This window comes from Desmodus rotundus, chromosome 4, assembly GCF_022682495.2.
Source record: "Desmodus rotundus isolate HL8 chromosome 4, HLdesRot8A.1, whole genome shotgun sequence".
Classification (NCBI taxonomy): domain Eukaryota; kingdom Metazoa; phylum Chordata; class Mammalia; order Chiroptera; family Phyllostomidae; genus Desmodus; species Desmodus rotundus.
Genome location: NC_071390.1, coordinates 109591361 through 109614892, shown reverse-complemented (window position 1 = coordinate 109614892; position 23532 = coordinate 109591361).

Genomic DNA, 23532 nt, shown 5'->3' with positions numbered 1-23532 from the left:
AACAGGACACCCCCACTCTGTGGGCCCTCGGGTCCTGAATAAAGCCCACTAGTATAACTGGGCCATTGAATTTCAAATTAAATCGCCCCCACAGGCCTAACTTCTCCTGTTACTGGGCTCATTAGAACTCAGATAATGGAACATCTCCTCTTGCTAATGGCCCATGAGCTAGTGAAGGAGAGAAACCAGCCCCTGTACTACTTCACTAAAGAGAAAAGGGGAGGGAAAGGTCACTGACTACAGCCCCAAAGTTTTTAGTGCTTTGGAAGAACTTTCTCCTGACCAGGAGAGATCTGGAGCATGAACAAAGAATTTACTGAGACGTGCTGGTTATAAACAGAGCAGACATCCTTCGCGCACCCTAGTGACCCAAGTCCACAGCTCTGGAATTTATCATTCGAGACGGCTCTGTGGCTCACTGGTGGAAAGGGGGCTTGTGAGATCACTGGGGCCAGAAGAGGCTTTCAGAAGCTGTGGGGGTGGCATGCCAAGAAAAGCCCAGTCTGCTAGGAGCTGCCTGGTTTATGCTGACTTCCTCCGCATGAACCACAGGGCCTGAACAAGGCTACCCTCTCTGGCGGCAGTAAAGAATTTGACAGTAACTGAACAGCTGGAACACAGAAGCCTACCAAGATGCTCCTTGCATCCAGCCGTGTGTGCAGGGCTGGCCCCCACGTGTGTGCAGCTGCTGGGAAACAGGAGGCATTCTGGTCTAGGAGCATGTCCCAAGCCAGCACTGCACTGGTGCCTCCACCAGGGACCACACCAGGGGCTGTGAGAAAAGGCAGCGCTCCTGTCGCCCACCTGCCTGACCCTGAGCCCTAGCCTGCCTCCAGCCATGTTCACTTCCTTAGAAATCAGCTACCTTAAGAAAGTGACAGCTAACAAAGCAAAGGAATTAGGTCAGGGTGGTGGTGTTCCAGGCACAAGAGAGCTAACAGCAGTCTGTAACTGCATGTGGACCTGACAGACTTTCCGTAAAGGACAAGAGCAGAATGGGCGTTAGTGCCTTGTGAACTGTTTCTAACTGGCCCCGTTAGAACTGCTCACTAAAATGAATGGAAACAAAGAGATTCATAGCTCTGGGGCCTTCCTACCCCACCAGTCTGGGAGCCATTTCCCGAAGGCGTGTGGCGTCAGGACGATAGAACCGGTGCTCCGCAACCCAGTTCCACTTCGGTCTCTGATCAGGGCTCTCGCTGTCACTCTGAGGAGGAGGCGCGCGCCTCTTTGGGGCCAGCTGAGGATATCGAGCAGGTTGTTACCTGCCTGGCCCTTCTCTCCCAGCTTCCCATCCATCATGGAACCTGCAAAGGGATAGCCAAGAATCCCCAAAGCCTGCCATTGGAGGAAAGGGGGTTTGTGGGGTGTGGGGTCACAAGTGGGACGTGCAAGTTTCACAGTTATGGCCTTGGCGAGCTCAGTTACCTCACAAAATGTGGGACCGGGAGAGAACCGGCACCAGGGCAGCCAGAGGGAGCACACAGAGGAACACACGGGCGGGCCCTGTGGCACAGAGATCTGCTGTGCCGCTCCTGCGGACCCCTCCAGCCACTGGGAAGGGGCAGGGGGGAGGGTAGGCTCAGAGCAGAAACTCAGCAAAGACCTTCCTCCTCCTGTTCCCTGGTCCACAGCCCACTCTCACCCACCTGTCCTGCTCTCCCCACCCCACCTCTCCAAAGTCCTCTTGAGACCCCATCGCTCATCTTAAGGACAGTTAGTGGTTAATAAGTTATGTTTAAGACAATATGAGAAAGCTAGCCTTTGTTGAGCACCATCTTTGTACAGGGCACTGTTACCCCACAGAGATTATTTCCCGCTCAAGAGAAACCCAGTGATTCAGGAGCTGTGCTTACCCCACTCTATAGATGAGGAAACCGAGGTTCAGAGCAGTGAAGGAGCCTGTCGGAATGTTAAGCACAGGCCTTCTGGCCTCTGAGCTTTCACTATTACCCTTCTTCAACTCCCAGGAGCACTTGAGAGCTGAATTTAGAAACTTAGAAAGAAACCAGTGCTTAACGCTAAGCCGTAATCACTCATGATGATTTTGCACAGGGCACCTACATGGAGACATGTCTTGAAAGAGAACCATTCTGGAATCAGTCCCCAGGCAATAGCCTATTTCCTCCATTGCTCTTGTGGAGGGACGGAGAAGGGTTCCTTTAACCTTTTCATTCTTTCATTTTTTGCCTATTCCTTTTCCAGGGTCCCTGCCCAAAGTCACACAAGTGTCTGTCACTCGGAACCACAGTTCTGCTTGCTCTGACCTCCCTGGGCCACTCTACCTTGAGCAGAGCAGCGCAAGCAGACAGGGAGGCCTCCAGCACCTCCTTGCCCCACTCTGTCCCCCAACACCTGTCCCCAAGGAGTCTGGGCCCCCAGCAGTAGAAACAGGGTCATGGGCTCCTGAAGTTCTGCTCTGTCTCTGCCTGATGAGACGGCGTCTAGGAGCATGCTGTCTGCGGATTTCCCTCTGAAATCTGATTCAGAAAAGCAAATCTGATGACAACGGTATCCACTGAGGCTGCAGAGGGAGTTTAACCAGAAAAATGCGATTGCACAGCTTGGACTGAATCTGGGACGTCAGCCCTATGGAGGGCCCAAGGCCTCAGAAGCACCACAGGGCAGCCCCTCCAGTGGCCCAGCTCCCCAAAACCGAGCAGAGAGGGGAGCAGGAGACAGCCCCCAGCAGCCACCTGTCATGGAGGGGTCTGAACCCCCAGGGCAGAGTTGGGGTCCATGGGGTACCTAGACCCAGAGCATGACCTGGTGGGAAGGACCTCTGGGAGCATTTTGATTCTAGGTCCTCAATGCACTTGACTTTGAAAAGGGGAGTGGGAAGCAGCAGTTCATGGCCATGGAGACAGTGGAGGGTCTGGAGATCTAGATTCTGGCTGAGTTTGTCCTGGCCATGTTAAAGGGGCAGCCTTGGACCTCAGGAAGGACGAAGCTGTCACTTCTTGTCCAGGCCTCTGCCCTCAACTTATGGTCAGTGCCTGACCTTCCTCGCCTGCCCAGGGAACCAGGTGGGGCAGTCTGTTTCATAGCCAATAGGCAGGTGTGAATGCCTCCCACATGGAGAGCTCTGGATTCCCATGTGGACCCTGCCCCAGGGGGACCCTGGGCAGTGGGGACAATGGACTGAACACCAACTACTGAAATGCAGGTCAGACTGCAATCCAGGGAAGATATCTGATCGAGGTGCCTGGGGAGCAAAGCAAAGAGCATGATTGCTTTGCCCAGGGGGATCCAGGAGACTTCGCGGAGGTGACCTTGGAGCTGGGAATATCGAACAGATCACTAAGAAATGGCAGACAGTTCTCCCAAGTGGGCTGGAAAGAGTTCTCAGCTCCCACAAGGCAGAGCAGCTTTCAGCAGTCAGGACCTGGCTCCCTGGAGCTGGGGTCACAGCGGGCCACCTTCCAGGCAGTTTGCTGATGGGGCGGGTTCAGTTGAGGGGCTTTCACTCAGCTGCGCCCCACCCTCTCCATCCTTCCCTTCTAAAAATGCCTCTGTCAGGCCTGGCTAGGGGGCTCAGTTGCTGGCATGTCGTCCTGTACGCTAAAAGGTTGTGCACTCAATTCCGGGTCAGGGCACATACCCAGGTTGCAGGTTCGATCCCCAGTTGGCAGGGTACATTTGGGAGGCAACAAATCAATGTTTTTTTCTCACATAGATGCTTTGTTTTGTTTTGTTTTGTTTTAAAGATTTTATTTATTTACTTTTAGTAAGATGGGAAGGGAGGGAGAAAAAGAGGGAGAGAAACGTCAATGTGTCAGTCAGCTGCTTTTTGCACACCCCCAGCTGCGGACCTGGCCTGCAACCCAGGCATGTGCCCTGACTGAGAGTCGGACCAGTACCTTTGGGTTTGCAGTATGATGCCCACTTCACCACTGAGCCGCACCGGTCAGGGCTCTCTCACATGGGTGTTTCTCTTTCTCTTTCCCTGTCTCTCTCTCTCTCTCAATCCCCTTCTTCCCCCTCCCCTGTCTCTCTCCCTCTCTCTCTCTAAAATCAATTTAAAAAAGAGTTGTAAAAATGCCTCATCCCTGCAGCAACACTATCGTCACACTTGAAGCACATTTTTTAAACAAATACAAAACCAGAGGAGATAATTTAATGCAATCCTATCACCTAAATTCCATTTTTTCAAGTCAGTCTTATTTTGTCCATACCCACTCCCATTTCCCTCACCTCGACCCCAGACAGCGTTCAGTTCCTCCATAAGTATTTCAGATGGTATCCCAAACAGATCCGAGTTTGCTTCACGCACAGCCACAATATCATTGTCATTCCTTTAAAAATGTTATCAGTTTCTGAATATTACCAGATACCCAGTCAGTGACCCTGCAGTCTGGGTGCTGCCGAAAGCACCTCGGAGATCGCACTGAGTATGTTCCCCTGTGCTTTGAATTTCCTGTAAATTGATATTTAGATTGAAAAACTTAATCTGAGTCAGTACAATTTTGGCAAGGAGCATCAAAGGTGGCAGAATTCCGCCCACCGGAGGTACAGTGCCTGCTGAGCTCTTCCTGTGTCATTCGGAGGCACTGGTGACCCTTGCCAGATCCGTTCACCCTTCAGAGGTGGTCACTTGGCGATGTCCTCTTTCTAGAACGCCTTCATTCATTAGCTAGAATGTTTCTAGAGAAGAGAAGCTTCTTAGGGGGAGAGGAACAGATGCTTGATTCTTTCCCTTCTTATACCAGTTTCCCAAAGAATGAGTTACTTCCCTAACATTCTCCAAAAGTGATCAATGAGTGTTTTACTTTTTGCATCTTTAGAAAGGCTTGGATTTCAACATATCTGATGTGTTTTCATCCATTGTTGTCAATCCCTTGCGGTTATTATCCTAATTGGTATCTGAATTAGGCTAGCGGGGGCCACTGAGGCCCTTGTGTCCATTTGATAGTTTCCCCACTTGCTGATGTGACGACGCATCCCAGGCTCATCGAGTACGTTCATCTTACTCTCGTTTATTTCAATAGCAAGTCCCCTGAGCCCTGCCTCCAGTCTGTCTGTGTCTTCACTGCAGCTACATTAATGCAGCCTGAAATTACGTTTAGCTCTGTTTCCCTTCTTGGGAGGCAGGGTGATACAGGGAACAAACACGAGCTTTAGAACTTGGGAGAACTGAGTTTGAAAACTGGCCGCTTAGGTGACAAGCTGCACAACCCTGGGCTGGTCCCTTCATCTCTCTGGGCCTTCACTGCCTGCTTTGTAAAATAACACCGTACAAGATCATGGTGAAGATTAAATGTAAAATGGCTAGCTTAGAATCTGGTGAAAGTAAGTGCATGTCAATATCCATTTCTTTTCTTCTTATTCTTTTCTAGAAACACCCTAGGGCCCCTCCCACTATCCAGATTTTCAAACCCCCTTTAGTCTGACCTGCTTTACCCGATGTATCTGTGACTGTTCTCTCCACCCACCTGCCCTCTGGTCCCGTCCACCTGCTCTCATCAGAGCTACTAACTCCCTCACCAGCCTTTACCTACACCGTCCCTCTATCTGACATGCCCCACACCCTTCTGTTTGTTCAAACCCCACTTGTGTTGGAGACCCAGCTCAGCTCCTTCTGTTTCCCCCACCCTTCAGCCCTCAGTTTCTTTCCATCCCATGAAAGCCTGATGGGGGGGGGGGTTCCCTGTCCCTTCCAGCTCTAAATCACAGGGTTCTGGTGGTTCTGTCCCCCGAACGAGACTTGAGCCAGGATGTGTGAGGACCCTGGAACTGGATCTTTACAGAGACCCAGTGATGGTCTCTCAGGGGTGGGGAGTCTCATGTTTCTAAACTGGATGTGACCCCATCTGGAACAAGGAGAAGAGCCCTGAATGACTAGGGAAAACTTCCCTGTTCAGATCTGGCAGCTGGACTCAAAACTAAAGATGAACTCGGCACAGAACCTTTCCGTGGCAGAACCATGCCATGGAGTAGCAATGAGTAAGGACACTCGCAGGATGGCCTCTGCTCCCAAGACAGGTAACCCCTCCCAGGACTTGACAAACTGCCCCAAGGCATCACAGATTCCAGAGAGGCAACTATGACCACGTGATGTCCACCCCTGGCCCTTCCCAGAGCTGCTGTGGCTCAGGGCGGAGCCCAGGGGCAGCTCTCAGTCACTGCTGCACAGAGGGAGGAAGAACTGCTGATCAGGTGAGACACCAAGGCAGCTCCCAGGCAGTTGGTCTTGCGTTTCCCAAATTAAGCCCAGGTGGGCTTTCTTGGGTCTTTGGGGTTTAAATGAAGCACCTGCTCCTTCCCTCAAATGTGTCACCCAGATAAAAGGGCTTTGGTCAAGCTGGGCTCAAAACTCAGCATAAAACCGCAGCAGTGATTCAAGCAATAAAACTGGAATGTCCCTGGAGGGTTGGAGCAGAGGGAGTGGGGCAAGAGCCCTGGGACAAAGACAGGGACTGGGCAGCCACGCAAGAGGAAATTCCTGGAAGAACTGACAGGGGCCCATCAGGACAGTGGCAACATTTGATGTGGCCACTGAGTCCACCTCTGCTGCCCCAAACCACCAAGGGGACACATACCCTGGGCTGGTGTGCACTAGGGACAAGGGAGGTGGGAAAAATCCCAGCTGGTGGCTCCATGTCCAGGGGCATTGGAAAAGCAGGCAGTAAGGAGGGCGGCCATCGCTGGAACAGAAGTCAGACAACCCCCATTATTCTGGAGCAAAAGTGGCTGCAGCATGAGTGGGGGTGGGCTGTGCTCTTTCTAGGGCAGAGTGTAAATGGGACCTCAGGTTGCTTTAGGGGAAGTTAAAGGAATGGTGTCCCCCTCCCCCTAAATGGGTGCAGTGCCAGGGAACGGCATGTGGGGCCCTGCTTTGATCTTAACCCACTTTAGGGCTTTGTGGTATCTGAGAACAGGAGGAGGAGGAGGTTCCAAGGGAGGGACGAAGCTAATTCCCACTTGTCATCATGGAATAACATTTAATAGTAGCCACCATGCCCCTAGTTACATTCCCACAGTGACTTGAAGATGCCAGCCCCCTTCCTTCACAGGCTTGTCACAGACACAGCTTCTGGGAATGTGAAAAGCACACCTGCCCCAGGTGCCAGCGTCCCTGGTAGAGGCCTGGCTCCCAGCCCTGTGGCAGGGGTACCAGGGAGGGTTGCCTCTGGGGGACAGCCTCATGGAGGCAGATGCTGGTGCACATGCCTTTAAAAAAACCCTGCTATTCAATTACAGTTGTCTGCCTTTTCTCCCCATCCCTCCACCCCATCCCAGCCGAACCCACCTCCCTCCCCTTCCTCCACCCTCCCCCTTGATTTTGTCCATTTTATCAGAATTTTTTTGAAATAAATAAATAGATAAATAAAGTTAAAAAAAAACCCTGCAACCCACTCTCTACTTCTGACCTATAAATAGAATGTGCTTTTGTGCCTCTTTCTGGAGCAGGTCACATGTGCAGGCTGTCCTCCCACTTCCCACCCTGCACCAGCTTCTCGCCCAGGCACCTGAGTCCCTTAAAGGGGAAGGGTGTCTCCACCCCCCCCCACCCCCTGCCGCTAGGCCTCCTGGAGGCTCTGATGCAGGAATTCTTAGAGCTCCTCTCCCCCGCTGCCAGCCAAGGAAATCAAAGCTTTGAATGGTCTGTTTGGGGCACCCTCACTGGGGTTCCAGGAAACTCTTTATTGTTGGCTTGCTTTTGTATTTCAATCGTCTTTAAAGGACCCTGTCTGGCTCACTCAGGAGGGCTGCACTTGTCTGCAGGAACGGCCTTATGAAGTTATCAGGCCATCTTCCACCCTGGGGATGCTCAGAGAATCCCAGGAAGAGCCACCTGCTGTGCCCAGCATCCCCTGATCAGGACAGGCCACACTGAGAAGCAGGACAGGGATGGGGGTGAGACAGGCATCCCAAACCTCCTGGGCACAACCTTCTGGTGCCAGCCTGGGTGAGCACCTCACCTGCCTCACCACGACCAAGCCCTGCATGCAAATGATCCCATCTTGTGCTGCATAATTCATAGGTTCTGGGAGTTTTCCTAGACATCTACTTTAAACTTTTCTGCTTCGAATTGAATAAGATGCACAGCTCTTTTTGCAAGAGAGGCAGAGACTCAGAGACAGAGAGAGACTGACAGAGACAGGGAGACAGAGAGGCACTCCCAGCCCTGACAGATGCTCTCCGTGTGATCTGAGGCAGCTCTCTCCTCATCCTCACTTTCAGTCCTGATTTTTTCAGCTCGATCTCGCCACACCTCTCAAGCTCTGCTAGCAGATGAGCTCCATGGAACTTCCCACGAGCATTCCCATCATCATGTATTCCATTTTCCGGATAGCTGTCTAGTCTTTGAGCCCCTTCCCACATTCATTCAGTGCCAGGCACTATGACATCAGTATAACCCGGAGGGTTCTGAAAATCAGTGAGCTCGAAAGGGACAGTTTGCTGGATCTGTCTGCCACCAGGACCAACCTTTGGGACCATGAGTGGAAGAAATAGCCCACTGTGGAAAGGTGCCCTGCACCCAGTAGTGTGTGCACAGGAGATGGGAAGAATATAAAACGTGCACCAGAGAGAGAGAGAGAGAGAGAGAGAGGGAGGCAGGCCTCGGGAAATAGCGAGTGGCCGGAAGGGCGCCCTGGCATCCTGCCTGTGCTGCCCTCTATCCAGTGGGTTCAGGCTTTGTGTGCACAAGGCCAAGCTGATTGGCACGCTCCTCCCACTGGGCACCTTTGAAGCTCCAGGCTCTAGCTTCTTGAGGAGGGGTTCACAGAAGAAAGGACGGGGCTTCTGACTCTGAAACCAAGACTCTGGGAGCAGGTCCAAGATAGGGAGACAGTCAAGGCCAGAAGGGCAAGAAGAGACGGTTGAAGGCAAATGCACCTCCAGCAATTTAAGAAAGCCCTTGGGAAGTCAGTGGACGGCTCAGTGGCACTGGGCACATTCACATTGCTGTGCAACCATCACCACCATCCCGCACAGAACTTTCTCATCTTCCCAAACTGAAACTCTGTACCCATTAAACACTAACTCCCCACTTTCCCTCCCCCATCCCTGACACTCCCTATTCTGCTGTCTGTCTCTATGGATTTGAGTCCTCTAGGGCCCTCATATAAGTAGACTCGTACAATATTTGTCTTTTTGTGACGGTTTATGTCACTCAACATAATGTCTTCAAGGGTTATGAGTCAGAATTTCATTCATTTTCATGGCTGTATACTGTCCCATTTTGTGTACAGACCACAGTTTGTTTCTTTATGGAACTCTGTCCCTTCTGTCCACTGCTGTGGAGCTCTTTAAATATGTGCTGAAAGGGTGATTTACATGAAATAATCCATTGAAAGCACTTCTTTCGGGCACATAGAGCTTTCTGCAAGTATTAGCCATCGCTGCAATTCGCCATCTTCATCCTCAGCTCATCTGTATGAATACACACGCACGAAAGAGTGCAGGTCTTAGCACTGCTACTACGTGCACACACAGATCGAGGCAGCAGAAGCCACAAGTTAGAGAGAAATGTTCTCAGTATATTTGAGCTTGGAAGTTACAACCGAAAGTTCTACTAGCTTCTGCCTGAGGAGGCACTTCCTGGAGTCAGGCTCATCCCTGCCACCTTGGCGACATTTTTCTAGATACACACTGTGGTGGGAGCCCCTAAAAGAGTAGCTTCCCCCTGTCACCCCCATCTTTCTCGGGGGCCCCTGTTTCCTCACAGATGCACCACCCCTTCCCAGAAGGCTTGGGGCAGCATGGAGCATGCTGCCAGCATTCTTGGGCAACAGCCAATGAAGTAGTGGAGGCGTGAAACCACAGCCCTCCTCACTCACTTCAGAAAACCTGGGAGGGGGGGTTGTTCAATTGTTTGTTTTCCTGAGAGAGAGAGAGGGGGAGAGAGAGAGAGAGAGAGAGAGAGAGAGAGAAACATTGATACGAGAGAGGACAGGTATTCTGACCAGGAATTGAACCCACAGCACTTTGGTATACAGGACGATGCTTCAACAAAATGAGCCCCCAGCCACGGTGAAAACCTGGGCTTTGGGATTGGTCCTTTGTCATTGCAGGGAAAGAGAAGCCCTCTCCAGTTTCTCTTTGAATGAATTCCAGGAGGTCTGGATTATCTGTTCTGAAGAGGGTGAGCCAGCCGCCCGGGGCCACCTTCCTTGTCATGTTTTCAGGCCCCAAGATGGTGCCATTGTCTGGAGACCTCAGCCCCAACACAGGGAGAAGCTGTGGGGGGAGCCAGGAGGGACAATGGGAAAGACACTGTTACATCTCGACACAGAAAACTCCAGAACATTTAACCTTCCGCTGGAGCCTCGTGGCCCAGAGTTTGATGGGGGCCCTCTGCCTTCTCCTGTCAGATTTGGACAGCTTAGCACAGGCGGCCTTTTGACATGAAGTAATAATTGTGAGAGAGGGTCAGGGCTGCACCAGCTGAGAAAACACCAGCGTGACCCTTGCGAGGAGAGTGGGCCCTGCCAAATCAAGACACAGCCCATTAGCAGGTCAGAGGACCTCCGCCGCTGACAGGCGTGGCGGCGCTGCTTCATCAGGAAGTCTGACTCGGGAGACATCCTCCGCACTGTCACCTCCACGGGGACGTGCACCCGCCTCCGAGCGGCGTTCGGCAGATGGCTTTAAATGCCACCATTAAAACACATTAGAAGGCATTTCACGGTCATTATTGCCTTAATACAAAAGAAATAAACAATCACAGAAATTTTGGAGATTACAGAAAAGCAGACAGATGGAATTAATTGTCTATAATTTCACCCCTAAGAGATTACATGAGAGCTGTTGCCACTGTGGGGTAGAATCCTCCAGTCTTTGTCGACGCCTACGTGTGTGCATGCATGTGTGTGTGTAAGCATGTGCATGCGTGTAAGTGCAAACACACAATCATTCCCCCTTAGATACAGGGAACATATTCCAAGACTTCCAATGGATGCCTGAAACCGAGGACAGTACCAAACCCTATGCTATGATTTTTTCCTCTGCATACATACCTATGGAAAGTTTAATTTATAAATTACGTACATAAACAAGTAATAATAACTCATAATAAAATAGAACAACTACAGCAATATACTGCAATAAAAGTTATATGAATGTGATTTTTTCCCTCTCTTTCTCTCCAATAATTTTTGTATTTTTCAGTCCAAACCTATTCCTGAGTCTGCGTGACCTTCCCTTACTTGCAGTAATGGCTTGGCGTCACTTGTTTCAGGGGACCCTTGGCTGAAGTCTTCATATGGGCTCAGTGCTTTCTGGTGCAACACAATGTTCTAGCAAACATAATTCATAACACTGACCCGTTTGGCTGTTCCTTGCGGCCTGTAGCCAAGCAAGTTTGCAAACAGAGATAGAGGGACAGGGCTCTGCTCACGGAAGGCCACTCTGCCTGGGGCCTGCAGTAGGAGTTGACTAAGCCGCTGGAAAAGCCAGCTACCACGGGGACCCCTGCAGCGGGCGGCCCACTGCAAGCTCAGGGCCCTTCTCAAGGCCGCCACATGGCAACAGCCAGCCTGGCAGCTGTATTGGAGGCGTTGCTCCCACTCCAACTGAACATTGCAGATGCGTCAAGAAAGCCACTGTTAAGAAGAGGAAGAGGGTTTGGCAATGTAAGCCGTTAAATAAAAGAAGACCTAGGTGCAGGCTGAAGGACTGCATCCAGGAGAGATTTTTGAGTATTCTCTTGCCCATGCAATGAACCAGAAACAAATAGACTGAAAGTTTGGGGGGCAAACTCACTCTGACAGAGAGCCCACACCTCCTCCCATTCATTGATGTTGATAGTACATTGCAAAAAACCAAAGCGTTGCTTTATTTTGTCCTCCAAGTCAAGCTCTTTAAATCAAATAGCTAGGAAGGAAATGTTTACCCACAAGTCCGGAGGAAGCATTTCCGGTCTTACAGACAAATGCCATCCAGGGTGGATGAGCACAACCATGGGGTGTGTAACTCCTTTAGTTCTCACAGCCCCGTGAGGTGCCGCTGTCAGCACCCCTTTTATAGGGAGGAAACTGAGGCCCAGGGAGGTGAAATAACCCTTCTATCATCCATTCCCTAGAATGGGCCCCAGACCCCGCCTGCAGCGGCAGTGGAAGTTCTGCAGTGCTGCCCCGCGGCCCTGTGATGTGACTGGAGCATCTTAGGTAACGCCCTGCTCTGCGGTGTGACACCATCTGAGCTCACGGCGATCATACCCCCTCCCAAACCCAGAGGAGCCCCCCCCCCCCCCCCCGTTCCTTTGGTGGGAAAGGGCTTCAGATAGTTAGATACTCTGATTTAGGTTTTGGGGGGTGTTCGCTCTCTCCAAGCCTCTTAATTGGACAAAACCATAAAATACTTTTCTTTTTAAAGATAAAATATGTGAGGGCCTAATAAAACTTGCAATTCAAATTCAGAGCTGTAAGGTTTTTATTTAACTCATTAATCACACATCTGTACTCTTTCCTTCTGTGCCCAGAATTCCAGGCCTCAGTGCCTCCAAAGAAAGACCTCATTGGCTCCATTCCACAATGTACACACAATAGTTTTAGAATAAAAGTGCCTGATACTACCACAAACAATAGGATTAGTGACTACAGTTTCAAACAATGTTTTACAGTTCTTTTTGTCCTCAGGATACAGCCTAACTCAGGATGCTGAGTTAAATTACTGCATTTTAGAGTCACTTGAAATAGTTTCTAAGTTATTATGCTACTGGTTCAATACCCAGGTCAGTTCACGTATTCCATTTTGATTTCCATAGTCAGGGACCACTTCTTAAAATTTATTTCACAGTTATGTAAAATATTTATATGATTCTGAAGTCAAACATACAAAACAAGGTGAATTTAGTAGACAGTCCTTATCAGCTGTGAGTCCTGGGACAGAGCCCACACCTCATAAATACGTGGACTTTAGAGTTACGAACAGAGCTGGCAAATCCTTAAATAGCATCCTATTCCGCTCATAGCCTAGCACTTAGACTTCTTCACATGGACGTGGAGGTGAAATTTCGATTTCGAATTCTTGGCTGCTTAGAGTTCTACACTGGAACTCAATGGCGTGGAGCGAGCCTGGCCCTTCCGACTCCTCACCCGGCAGGAAGGGCTGCTTGGAAGCAGGCCAGGCAGCCTGGACAGAGAAATCCAGCTTCTCTTTGTCCCCTGGGTCCCTGCCATTTTCAGTTTATAATTTCTTTTTACACATGTAAGCGGATTTTATAGATAAGTATACATATTTTCACGCACACACATTTACATCCAGGCTTTCTACTCTGTGGTGAGGACGGAGGGAACAAGAGGGAACAGGAGAGGCCTTGTCACAAAACTGGTCTCCTAACAGCTGATAACGGGTCCCATTGAGCCCTGTCGTTTTGAGCTGATTCTGTCAAAGAAAGCAACTACAACCTAATTCACATCAACCAGTAGAAAAATAAGAGGAACTGGAAGTAAGAGGCACAGATTCAGTTCAGGCTCCTGAAACAACAGCACCACCACCTCGAACTCAAGTGCTGGCGGGCACTTTCTCTTTGCTTCGCAAACTCCTAAATGTGATTTTGCCTCAGGCCCTTCCAGAGAGAAAGGAAGGAAGCTTCTCCTCACCGCACACAAGCTGCACCAGCGGAAACCTGATTTGTACACCCCACAGCCATTTCGCAAACTGCCATCTGTAGCTCCTTGATTTCTCATGTCGATCAGTCCCATACGCCCCACTTTTGGAATTTGCTTTATCTTCTTCAGCTCCATTTCCCACCCGCTCTTATCTGAGGTAAGAGCGGTGCTTCAGGGCCCTGCAAATTGCCAGCTCTCCACTGAAGCACCATTTCCTCAGCTGTCAGGGAAGGAGCATTAAACTCTTCCTGCTGAATGATTAGGAGGCCGCAAATCACAGTCTAGTCAAGTTAGGAGGATGAAATCAGGAAAACAAAAATCAGAATCCCAGGCGTGAATCAGCTTCTGTGTCTCTCTATTACCAAAAGAGTGCTGGACCTGTCAGGCACACCCCGCGGGACACACTAGTTCCCTCTGGACACTGTGATTCATGAAGCAGCCACTAGGTGGCCTGCAGGATCTGAGGAAAAGCACTTCGCCCCCCACCCCTCCAGAAAAGCTGATAGAATGGAAAACCCGTGAACCAGAGAAGAGTTCTTTTTTCAATATAAATAAAGATATATATCATTTAAAACTTACCATAGGTTATATTTATAAGAACAATGTGGTGTCCACTCACTTAAAAGTCTACTTATAAACCACCACCTAACTTTACCTTGGGTTGAAAATCTTTCCAATTTTTTTAGAGTTAGAAATATCAGAAGCAATGTTCACTCCATATTAGCCTTCTAGGAAAGAAGCCTCCCTCTGCCTCTGTAAATAATAATCAGCAGAGTTTTTCTGGAAGCTCTCAAAGTCTCTTGCGTAAGAGAAAACCAGCAGCCTCTTTGCAACGGGCTCTTTCCTTACCCTTTGTTTGCTCTCCATTTGTGTAATTTTAAAAAAGAAAGTCTACACGGAAGCGTGGAGGCCAGGCCGCCATGCCCTCGTCAGATCAGCTACCCAATCAGGAATAAGGTTCACCCTGGTTACCAGGGGCAACCACTGCTTGTCCCTGCTTTCTCAGGCCTTGTCACCAACGCTTCAGAGATTGACTAAGACTTTCTTTGTTAAAGAAGAACTTCCCGCCTTCATACTTTCAACTTCATCCTGACACCTTCGACCAATCCGCTTTATCTCTCTTCCAAATCTCAAACATTTTATTCGGACCACCTGGTAAATATAAATGATCCCACAAGTGAAGATCAAACCGGAGGGCTGCTCAGCTGGGCTGTTAATATTATCACTTGTAGAAACAACTTTATCTACATAAGACAGCTGGTGGGAAGACCCTGTTTGCTCTAGAGATGGTATTATAAACTTAGTCTAAAAGTCTGGAAGGAAGGAAGGGAGGGAGGAAGAAAGGGAAGGAGGGAGAAGAAGAAGGAACTTACTGGCTCCTGTCACTGAGAGGTTGAAGAAGAGCACTGAGCGGAATGATGGGCTGAAATGGTGCCATGAGGCTTTCCGTCCTTGTGCCACCTGTCTCCGATGGCACCGTTTTGCCTCGGTCTCCACTGCAAGACAGGGTGACCAGCCTGTAGCCAGTCTCAGCCCCCAGCTCGGAAGCCCAGCAGAAAGACGAGATCCAGTGCTGTTTCCACCACGCCCCCCACCCCCGCCATGGTCTAAATCATCAACTTACTCCACACACCCCAATGTGCACTAAGGGACAGGTTTGGAGGCTGTAATTTCCTTGAGGGTTTAATTTCTGTAAAGAAGAAGAATTAGAATTAATTTTGGACTTTCCTTTCTCTTCAATAAAGGGAGGGGTAAGCATCAGTCAAGGTCCAGTCAGAAGAAAATGACTGCCATGGTTATTTAAATTGGGGAATCTTAATGTGAAGAACTGTTAAATAAAATTATTACAGGGGGTGAAAGAGGACTGGCAGGTGTCCAGAGGTGGCAAATGCAAAAGGGCATGACTAGTTCTTGGCTGAGGGAGAGTGGACGTAGGACTAGGAGAGGGGCCCCCCAACCCTAGGCTTCAGTTCTGACCTCTTCAGAGGCACCAAGGCTTCCGGGGAACACGCTGCTATAAAGAAGCTTGCTGGAGCGGCAGCGGGCCTAGGCTCCTTTACCAAAGGCTAATAGTAACGGAGGCACAACCTGGAAGGGAAGGGTCTTCCTGCGGCTCTGGCCTTGTGGGGACCCTTTGCTGCCCTCTGTTGATGAAGCCTAACCGTCCTCCATTCAGCAAGGAAGAAATGTCTACACGGTCCAGCTCCAGTGTCCCAGGCAGAGCAAAGAAGGATGAGAAATGATCAATTAATAACTGAAGCAGGTGACTGATTTGTTTGGCCTTTCCTCTCTCTGGTAAAACAACAATGGGAGGGGTTGCTACTGTTTGGGGCACTTTGGGGACATTGTATCTGGGAGACGCTGTCAAACAGTCACGGTGTCTCTTTCTGGGAAGCAGGTCAGGCATGGAGCTGGACATGGAGTTGAGGGACGTATGTAACGTGTGTGCTTGGCTTTCATTTACATCCCATTCTGACCTACTTCGGGGCAACAAGAGCTGAGCTTCCTACTTCACTGCCCCTGCAAGGGGATGAGGGATTGGCAGAGCAGCGAGGAGGCAGCATCGCCACTCCGCACCAGCCTTCTGGGGACAAGGAAGCCAAGGAATTCCCATGTGGCTTCGTGCAGCGTCAGACTGGGCAGCATTTGCTGTGGGTGGGGCCACTGTTCATGTGGATGCCCAGGTGCACTGCTTTTCTGTCTCCTGTGGGACATGGCTGATGGCCGAGTCCTGCCCTCTGCTCTTTTCTCCCCCTTGTCAACGTATCCAGGTGTGCTTTGCTTTGGTCTCCTGCACGAGACACTGGGGTAAAAGGTGATCAAATATTCGGTTTTTGGATTGTGGCTACAGTAGAGATATAGCCTCCTGCAGAATCCAACCCAGCTTTGTCCAACTTCTGTTAAAGTGGTACCTGCCTCCCCTTTCACTGCTGCTCCTTGTCACCATTGATCCCTTGAAACTCGGCAGCCAGGACTGAGTGTTCCTGAGCTCCCTTCACCTAATGATGCTGACATTGGTCACAGGACAATTATGCCTGGCTCCTCGCAGCAGCTGTTCAGGAGACCTCCCGTCAACAGACCAGTCTCGGGTCCACCCATCCCGAGAAACCAGGTTCCAGAGTGCTGCTGGCACTGTGCTCGGAGGACGCACGCATTTGCAGCGCAGATGTACCACTGCTACGGTGATTCTCAGGGAAACCTCTGAGCTACGGGATTCAGCATGATAAACCACTCAAATTTAGCACACACCTAGCCCTGGATTTGCACGGAGGAGATCCTGGAGAAAGCAAGTGTGAACGCACACAAGAACGAGCATTCGGAGAGCTGGTGGTGCTGGCCAGCAGGTGCCTGGGTTGTTAGAGCTCTGAATGAAAGGGGAAACGCTAAGCCTCCATCCATCATCCAGGCGGAAGGCAAACCGATCATTTCCCCAAACAGCACTTCTCTTCAACAAACAGTGGCCATAAAAGCTGAGGCTTCAAAACTTTAAGAGGCCATAAACCCTTTGGCAATGGCACAGGCTCTGAGAACACACACATGAATAAATAAAAACCCAAAGCTGCCGTGAGACATAGCCACGTCCAGAAGGATACAGATAACAGGCTCTTAGAGGAAAGAAACACAGGCCACTCTGCCTGACGGCATCTCATGTGAGCCCAGGGCAGCTAGCTGCCCACCAGGCACCCAGGGTCTCCCCAGCCCTGAGCCAAGTTGGCAGCTTCCGTCAGCTGAACAGGGAGGGACGTTGCGCCACAAAGTTGATGCCATTTTTGGCCAACTAAATAGGGACCTCATTGATGACTCTAGGCCTGCAGACACTCTGCTCTGAGTAGGGAGAGAACAGTCTTCTGTGTCTGGGGGTGCAGATGCATCGCACCTCATGTTACCAAGTTCACATTCAGCCTCCCAACCAAGTGCTTCAGGGCAAAGAGACCCACTTGTCAGGCCCCGCATTCAGTGATGTATGTGGGAAGGCTTTCCACGTGGAAAGTCTGACATTAAATGCTGGATTTCTCCATTGAGAGCCGGCTACAAAGACCCTTCTGCCTGCCCATGCCAAGGCTTTATCCTCAACTTAAAAACATCCTTTCCCCTGTGGACCTCAGAGCGGTGACTGTAAAGAATGGCAACGAGGCCCTGGAATCAGACAGAATTGATGCGACTCATTCCTCCTGCTGGATCTTGGTAGGACACTGAAAACCCAGACTGCATCCATGTAGCTCCTTGCCCAGGACTGCATGTCAAGGCTGTGAGGTCGGTTCAGCTTCAGGGATAATTTGCAACAGAATTAGAGTTGAGGGTGTTTTCTTGGGGGAGGAGTCTTCCTTTATCTTGTCTTGTTTTCACTTGCAAGCACACCTTTCCAATCAAGTGCCCAAACACCATTTTATCAGGGCAGGAAAAAGGCATGTAAGCCAGGACTTGGAAGAGGCTTGATGGAGGCTCCACTGAAGCCACCAGAAGGAGGCAGAGTATGGCAAATGGAAAACGGCAGAATGAGAAATGAACCTATTAGATTGCCACTCTAGGCCCCCTGAGCACGTTTTATGTGCCCTTGCCACGCTGGGTGATGGAGACATAAGCAATCCGGGGGTAGAGGAAAAAGCCCGAGCAGACATTTGAGGGCTGCTGTGCCCTCGGGATGATGCACTGTCATCCTCACAGGGGTCCACGTGGGGACAGGGCTAATCCTTCACCTTCTGGTAAAGAAACTGATGTGCAGAGACAATAAATTAAACGTTGCCTTTCCAAAAATAATAATAAAATCTGTGACTGCTTCTAAATCACGGGACTAATGTGTCAGGCAACCTCTGATTTTATCTGGCTGCTATAACAAAAATACTGGGTTGGCCAAAAAGTCCATTATGTTTTTTTTCCCGTAAGATGTCTCTAGTAGTGCTTAGGTGTCTTTGACTTCATTTGAAATAATTTTGTTAGATTGTATTGTGACAGCTGTCATATCACTGTGCATTTTTTAAAAAACTGATCAAAATTGGACTTCTGGCCAAGATGGAGGCGTAGGTAGATACACTGTGCCCCCTCACACAACCAAAAGAAGGACAACAACAAATTTAAAAACAAAAAACAACCAGAACTGCCAGAAAATCAAACTGTATGGAAGTCCAACAACCAAAGAGTTAAAGAAGAAACATTCATCCAGACTGGTAGGAGGGGCAGAGATGGGAAGCTGGGTGGAGAGGACGCACAGCAAGGCAGCAGCTGAAGGACGAGGTGGTCCCACATTCACGAAAGGATAAACCTGGAGGAACAACTGGGGAGCAAGACAGACCATGCAACCCAGGGTTCCAGCACAGGGAAAGAAAGCCTCAAAACCTCTGACTGAAAAAACCTGTGGGGGTTGAGGTGGCAGGAGAAACTGCCAGTCTCATAGGAGAGTTCACTGGAGAGACCCACAAGGTACTAGAATGTACACAAACTCACCCACCGTGGAATCAACACCAGAAGGGCCCAATTTGCTTGTGGGTAGCAAAGGAAGTGACTGAAAGCTGGCTGGGAGCTGAGCAAGCAGCACTGTACCCTCTTAGACACCCTCCCCCGACATATAGCACCACAATGCAGAAAAGTGGGTTGCCCTGCCCTGGTGAATACCCAAGGCTCTGCCTCTTACTACTCAACAGATGCTCTGAGACAAAAAAAAAAAAAAAAAAAAAAAAGGCCCAAATGAGAGAACAGATCAAAACTCCAGAACAAATACAACTAAGTGATGAAGAGATAGCCAACACAGTTCAAAACACTGGTAATCAGGATGCTCACAGAATTGGTTGAGTGTGGTCACAAAATACAGGAAAAAGTGAAGGCTGTGCAAAGTGAGATAAAGGGAAATATACAGGGAACCAACAGCGACAGGAAGGAAACCAGGACTCAAATCAATGGTCTTGAACAGAAGGAAGAAATAAACATTCAACTGGAACAGAATGAAGAAACAATAATTCAAAAAAAATGAGGAGACACTTAGAAACCTCTGGGATAACTTTAAACATTTCAACATCTGAATCATATGGGTGCCAGAAGGAGAAGAGGAAGAGCAAGAAATTGAAATCTTATTTGAACAAATAATGAAGGAGAAGTTCCCCAATCTGGCAAAGGAAATAGACTTCCAGGAAATCCAGGAAGCTCAGAGAGTCCCAAAGAAGTTGGACCCAAGGAAGCACACACCAAGGCACATCAGAATTACATTACCCAAGATTAAAGATAAGGAGAGAATCTCAAAAGCAGCAAGAGAGAAGGAAACAGTTACCTACAAAGGAGTTCCCATAAGACTATCAGCTGATTTCTCGAAAGAAACTTTACAGGCAAGAAGGAGCTGGTAAAAGGTATTTAAAGTCATGAAAGGCAAGGACCTACATCCAAGATGACTCTATCCAACAAAGCTCTCATTCAGACTGGAAGAGCAAATAAAGTGCTTCCCAGATAAGGTCAAGCAAAAGGAGTTCCTCATCACCAAGCCCTTATTGTATGAAATGTTTAAGGGACTTTTCTAAGAAAAAGAAGAAGATCAAAAATATGAACAGTAAAATGACAACAAACTCACAACTATCAACAACCGAATGTAAAAAAAACAAAAACAAAAACAAACTAAGGAAACAACTAGAACGGGAATAGATTCACAGAAATGGAGATCACATGGAGAGTTATCAGCAGGGAAGGGGAGGGGGAGAGAGGGGGAAAAGGTACAGGGAATATGAAGCATAAATGGTAGGTACAAAATAGACAGGGGGAGGTTAAGAATAGTATAGGAAATGTAGAAGCCAAAGAACTTATATGACCCATGGACATGAACCAAGGGGGGTGGGGAGATGCTGGTGGGAGGGCAGGTGTAGGGCGGAGGGGAATAAAGGGGGGGGGCATGGAACAACTGTAATAGCATAATCAATAAAGTATATTTAAAAAACTTATCAAAATTGGAGAATTTTTGTGTAGCCACTTTAATATTGAAGGTGGAAGAAAATAAGCAACAATTTTTGGCATATTATGCTTTATTATTTCAAGAAAGATAAAAATGAAACTTAAATGCAAAATAAGATTTGTGCAGTGTATGGATAAGGTATGGTGAATGATCAAAGGTGTCAAAAGGGGTTTGTGGAGTTTTATCCTGGAGATTTCTCACTGGACGATGCTCCATGGTCAGTCAGGTAGACCAGCTGTGGTTGATAGCAATCAAATCCAGACATTATTGAGAACAATCAATGTTATACTATGCAAGAGGCAGCCAACACACGCAAAATATCCAAATCAATAAAGTTATTGGTAAAAATGAAAAAGATGTCTTTTATTTTATGGAAAAAACTAAACAGCCTTTTTGACCAACCCCATACCATAGGCTGGGTGGCTTAAACAACATTCATTTCCCACTGCCCTGGAGACCAGCAGATTCTGTGCCTGGTGAGGGCCCATTTCCTGTTTGCAAGGGGACACCTTCGTTGTATGGGCAGAAGCATTCACGAAGTCTCCGCCCTCATGACCTAATCATCTAATCACCTCCCGAGAGCCTCACCCTCAAATGCTATCACAATGGAGATTAAGATTTCAACAGGTGGATTTTAGGAAGACACAAACATTCAGGCCATAACATGGACCGAGTAAGCAACATGGCCTAAGGGTCACCTGACAAAGGCAGGAGAGGCTATAGTTGTTTTGGGAGGGGGTCAGAAAAGTTCAGGGGTCCCACAATATCTTTCTTCACATTGGCTAATAGATACAGGCCATCTAATCTTTTTTCACGTTCATGAAAAAAAATTCCCCTTTTTCCCAAATAAAATCCTTCTTCCTCATTCCAAAATAAGTCAAGTTACATTTTTTAACACCTCCAGGCACCAAATGCTTCTATTTAACCCTCACAATACTCCTAAGAGGCTGGCGTCCCATTTTGTGGATGAGGAAATGGAGGTTAAATCACCTGCCAAAAGGTCACACAGCTAGCCACGATCCAACCGTGACCCAGCCACGATCTAGCCAGCTCTAGAGCTGATGAATGACCTTTCCAACACTAGCAAAACTCTTACAGAGTTATTTGCCGCACACAAGCATGGAGCAAATGCAGCCAATAAATAAACTCAACTCCACTGGCCTTTCTCTGGCAAGAGTGCCCTCAGAGGCTGGCCGGGAGCAGGCGTGCGCCCCTCTGCACACAGGAAGGGTGGGAAGCTGTTTGCAGCGGGGGCCCTGATGGGGCCATGTGAGCCCCTTCTGGCAGTCGTTACTGAAGGGTACTCAGGCTGTGGAACTCCAGGGGGCCGGGAGATGGAGTGAAGAGATGGCAGCCACCGTGTCTGGGGTGTCACAGGCTCCCTGCAAATGCGAACACACATGTTCCCATAGGAATGGAGATGGGGCACCTGAGTTGACCCCTGTGTGCCTCCCCCAGGCACATCTGCTCAACCTGAGGGGTCTCATCAGTCCCTGGTGTGGAGCTGGGCTTCTCCAGCACAGGCAGTCAGCAATGTGTGTCTATAGTCTCTAGCCCGGGGCTTTTCAACCTCTTTCATCTCCTGGCACACATCAACTAATTACTAAAATAGTCTATTTTTTGCTGATCTGACAAAAATAGGTATAATTTTGATTCATTCACACTAGACAGCTATTGTTGTGTTGGCGTTGTTATATTTTTATTTGACAATCTAAGGGGGAAAAAGTCAGTGTCCTGACTAAATTGTCAGGTACTGCATGTTTTAAAAATTCTTGCACCACACAGGCTGAAATTGTTGCTCTAACAGAAGCCCCCTGCTGTTTCTACCATAAAACCTGGGACTGCGGCAGAGCCAACATGGAAAAACCATTCATTCATTCGTTCATTCATGAAACATGGCTGCATTCCTCTTGCACAACCTGCCATCACTGTCGTGGGAATGTCATGGGCTTCCGAGGAAGACTTGTTTTCAAATCCTGGCTCTGCCACAGACTCTGTGACCTTGAGAAAATTATATGACCTTTCTGTGTTCTCATGAGTAAATCTACTTCATGAGGCTCACAAGGAATGAGATGGAATAGCACCTGGAGTGACAGGTGGCGTGATGTGGTCACTAACGTGACTGCCGCTGCACTGCCACCAGTCAGGGCTCCCCACCTCCTCCACAGTAGATATGGACCTTCTGTGGCTTCGATTCTTGGCCAAAAGCTTAGGATCTGTGGCTTCTGTGTGAAACAAGGAGACAGAAGGACACCTGACAAGCTAACTACATGCAGCCCTCCTCCACAGAGAGAGAGACAGAGAGAGAGACAGAGAGAGACAGAGAGAGAAGAAATAAAAAGGAGAGGGCTGGCAGGGAATGGGGCATTTGCGGGGAGGGAATGGGAGGGTTTTCTAAGAAGGGGCCCTGTCTCTTGGTAGGGAAATTACCAGGTAAGTTTGGGAATAAAGTACTAGGGGGAAGTTTCCTTGTGGCTTCAGGGCCTGGTAGTGAGCAGAAGTCGGAAGGACTCAGGACGTCTCAGTGTAAACTTGAAGAGCCTTGAAAACATTTTTCCTTTGAGGTATAATTGACATATAACATTATATTAGTTTCAGGTGTACAGCATAATGATTTGATATTTGTGTATATTGTAAAACGATCACTATAATAAGTCTAGTTAAGATCTGTGACCACACATGGCTACAATTATTTTTCTTGTGATGAGAACTTTTAAGATCTACTCTCTTAGCAACGTTCCAATGTGCCGTATAACATTGCTAACTACAGTCGCCATACGGTACGTGGCAGGCCCGGGACTTACTTGCTTTGTGATGGGAAGTGGTGCGTTTGGACTTGTTTATAGAAACATGAGTGTCTTTGAGGAGCCTCAGGTGAGAACTTAGAGGAAAAATGAATAACCTCACAGGAAACTGCTATGTAGGAGTGGCCGAAACATGATCAGCACTGTTGCTGAAGTAATACGGAAAGTGAAAGGAGCAGCTTCCATACGAGGCGATTTCGCTAAGGGGATGGTTGGAGCAGAGCACAAAGGTGTCATCTGA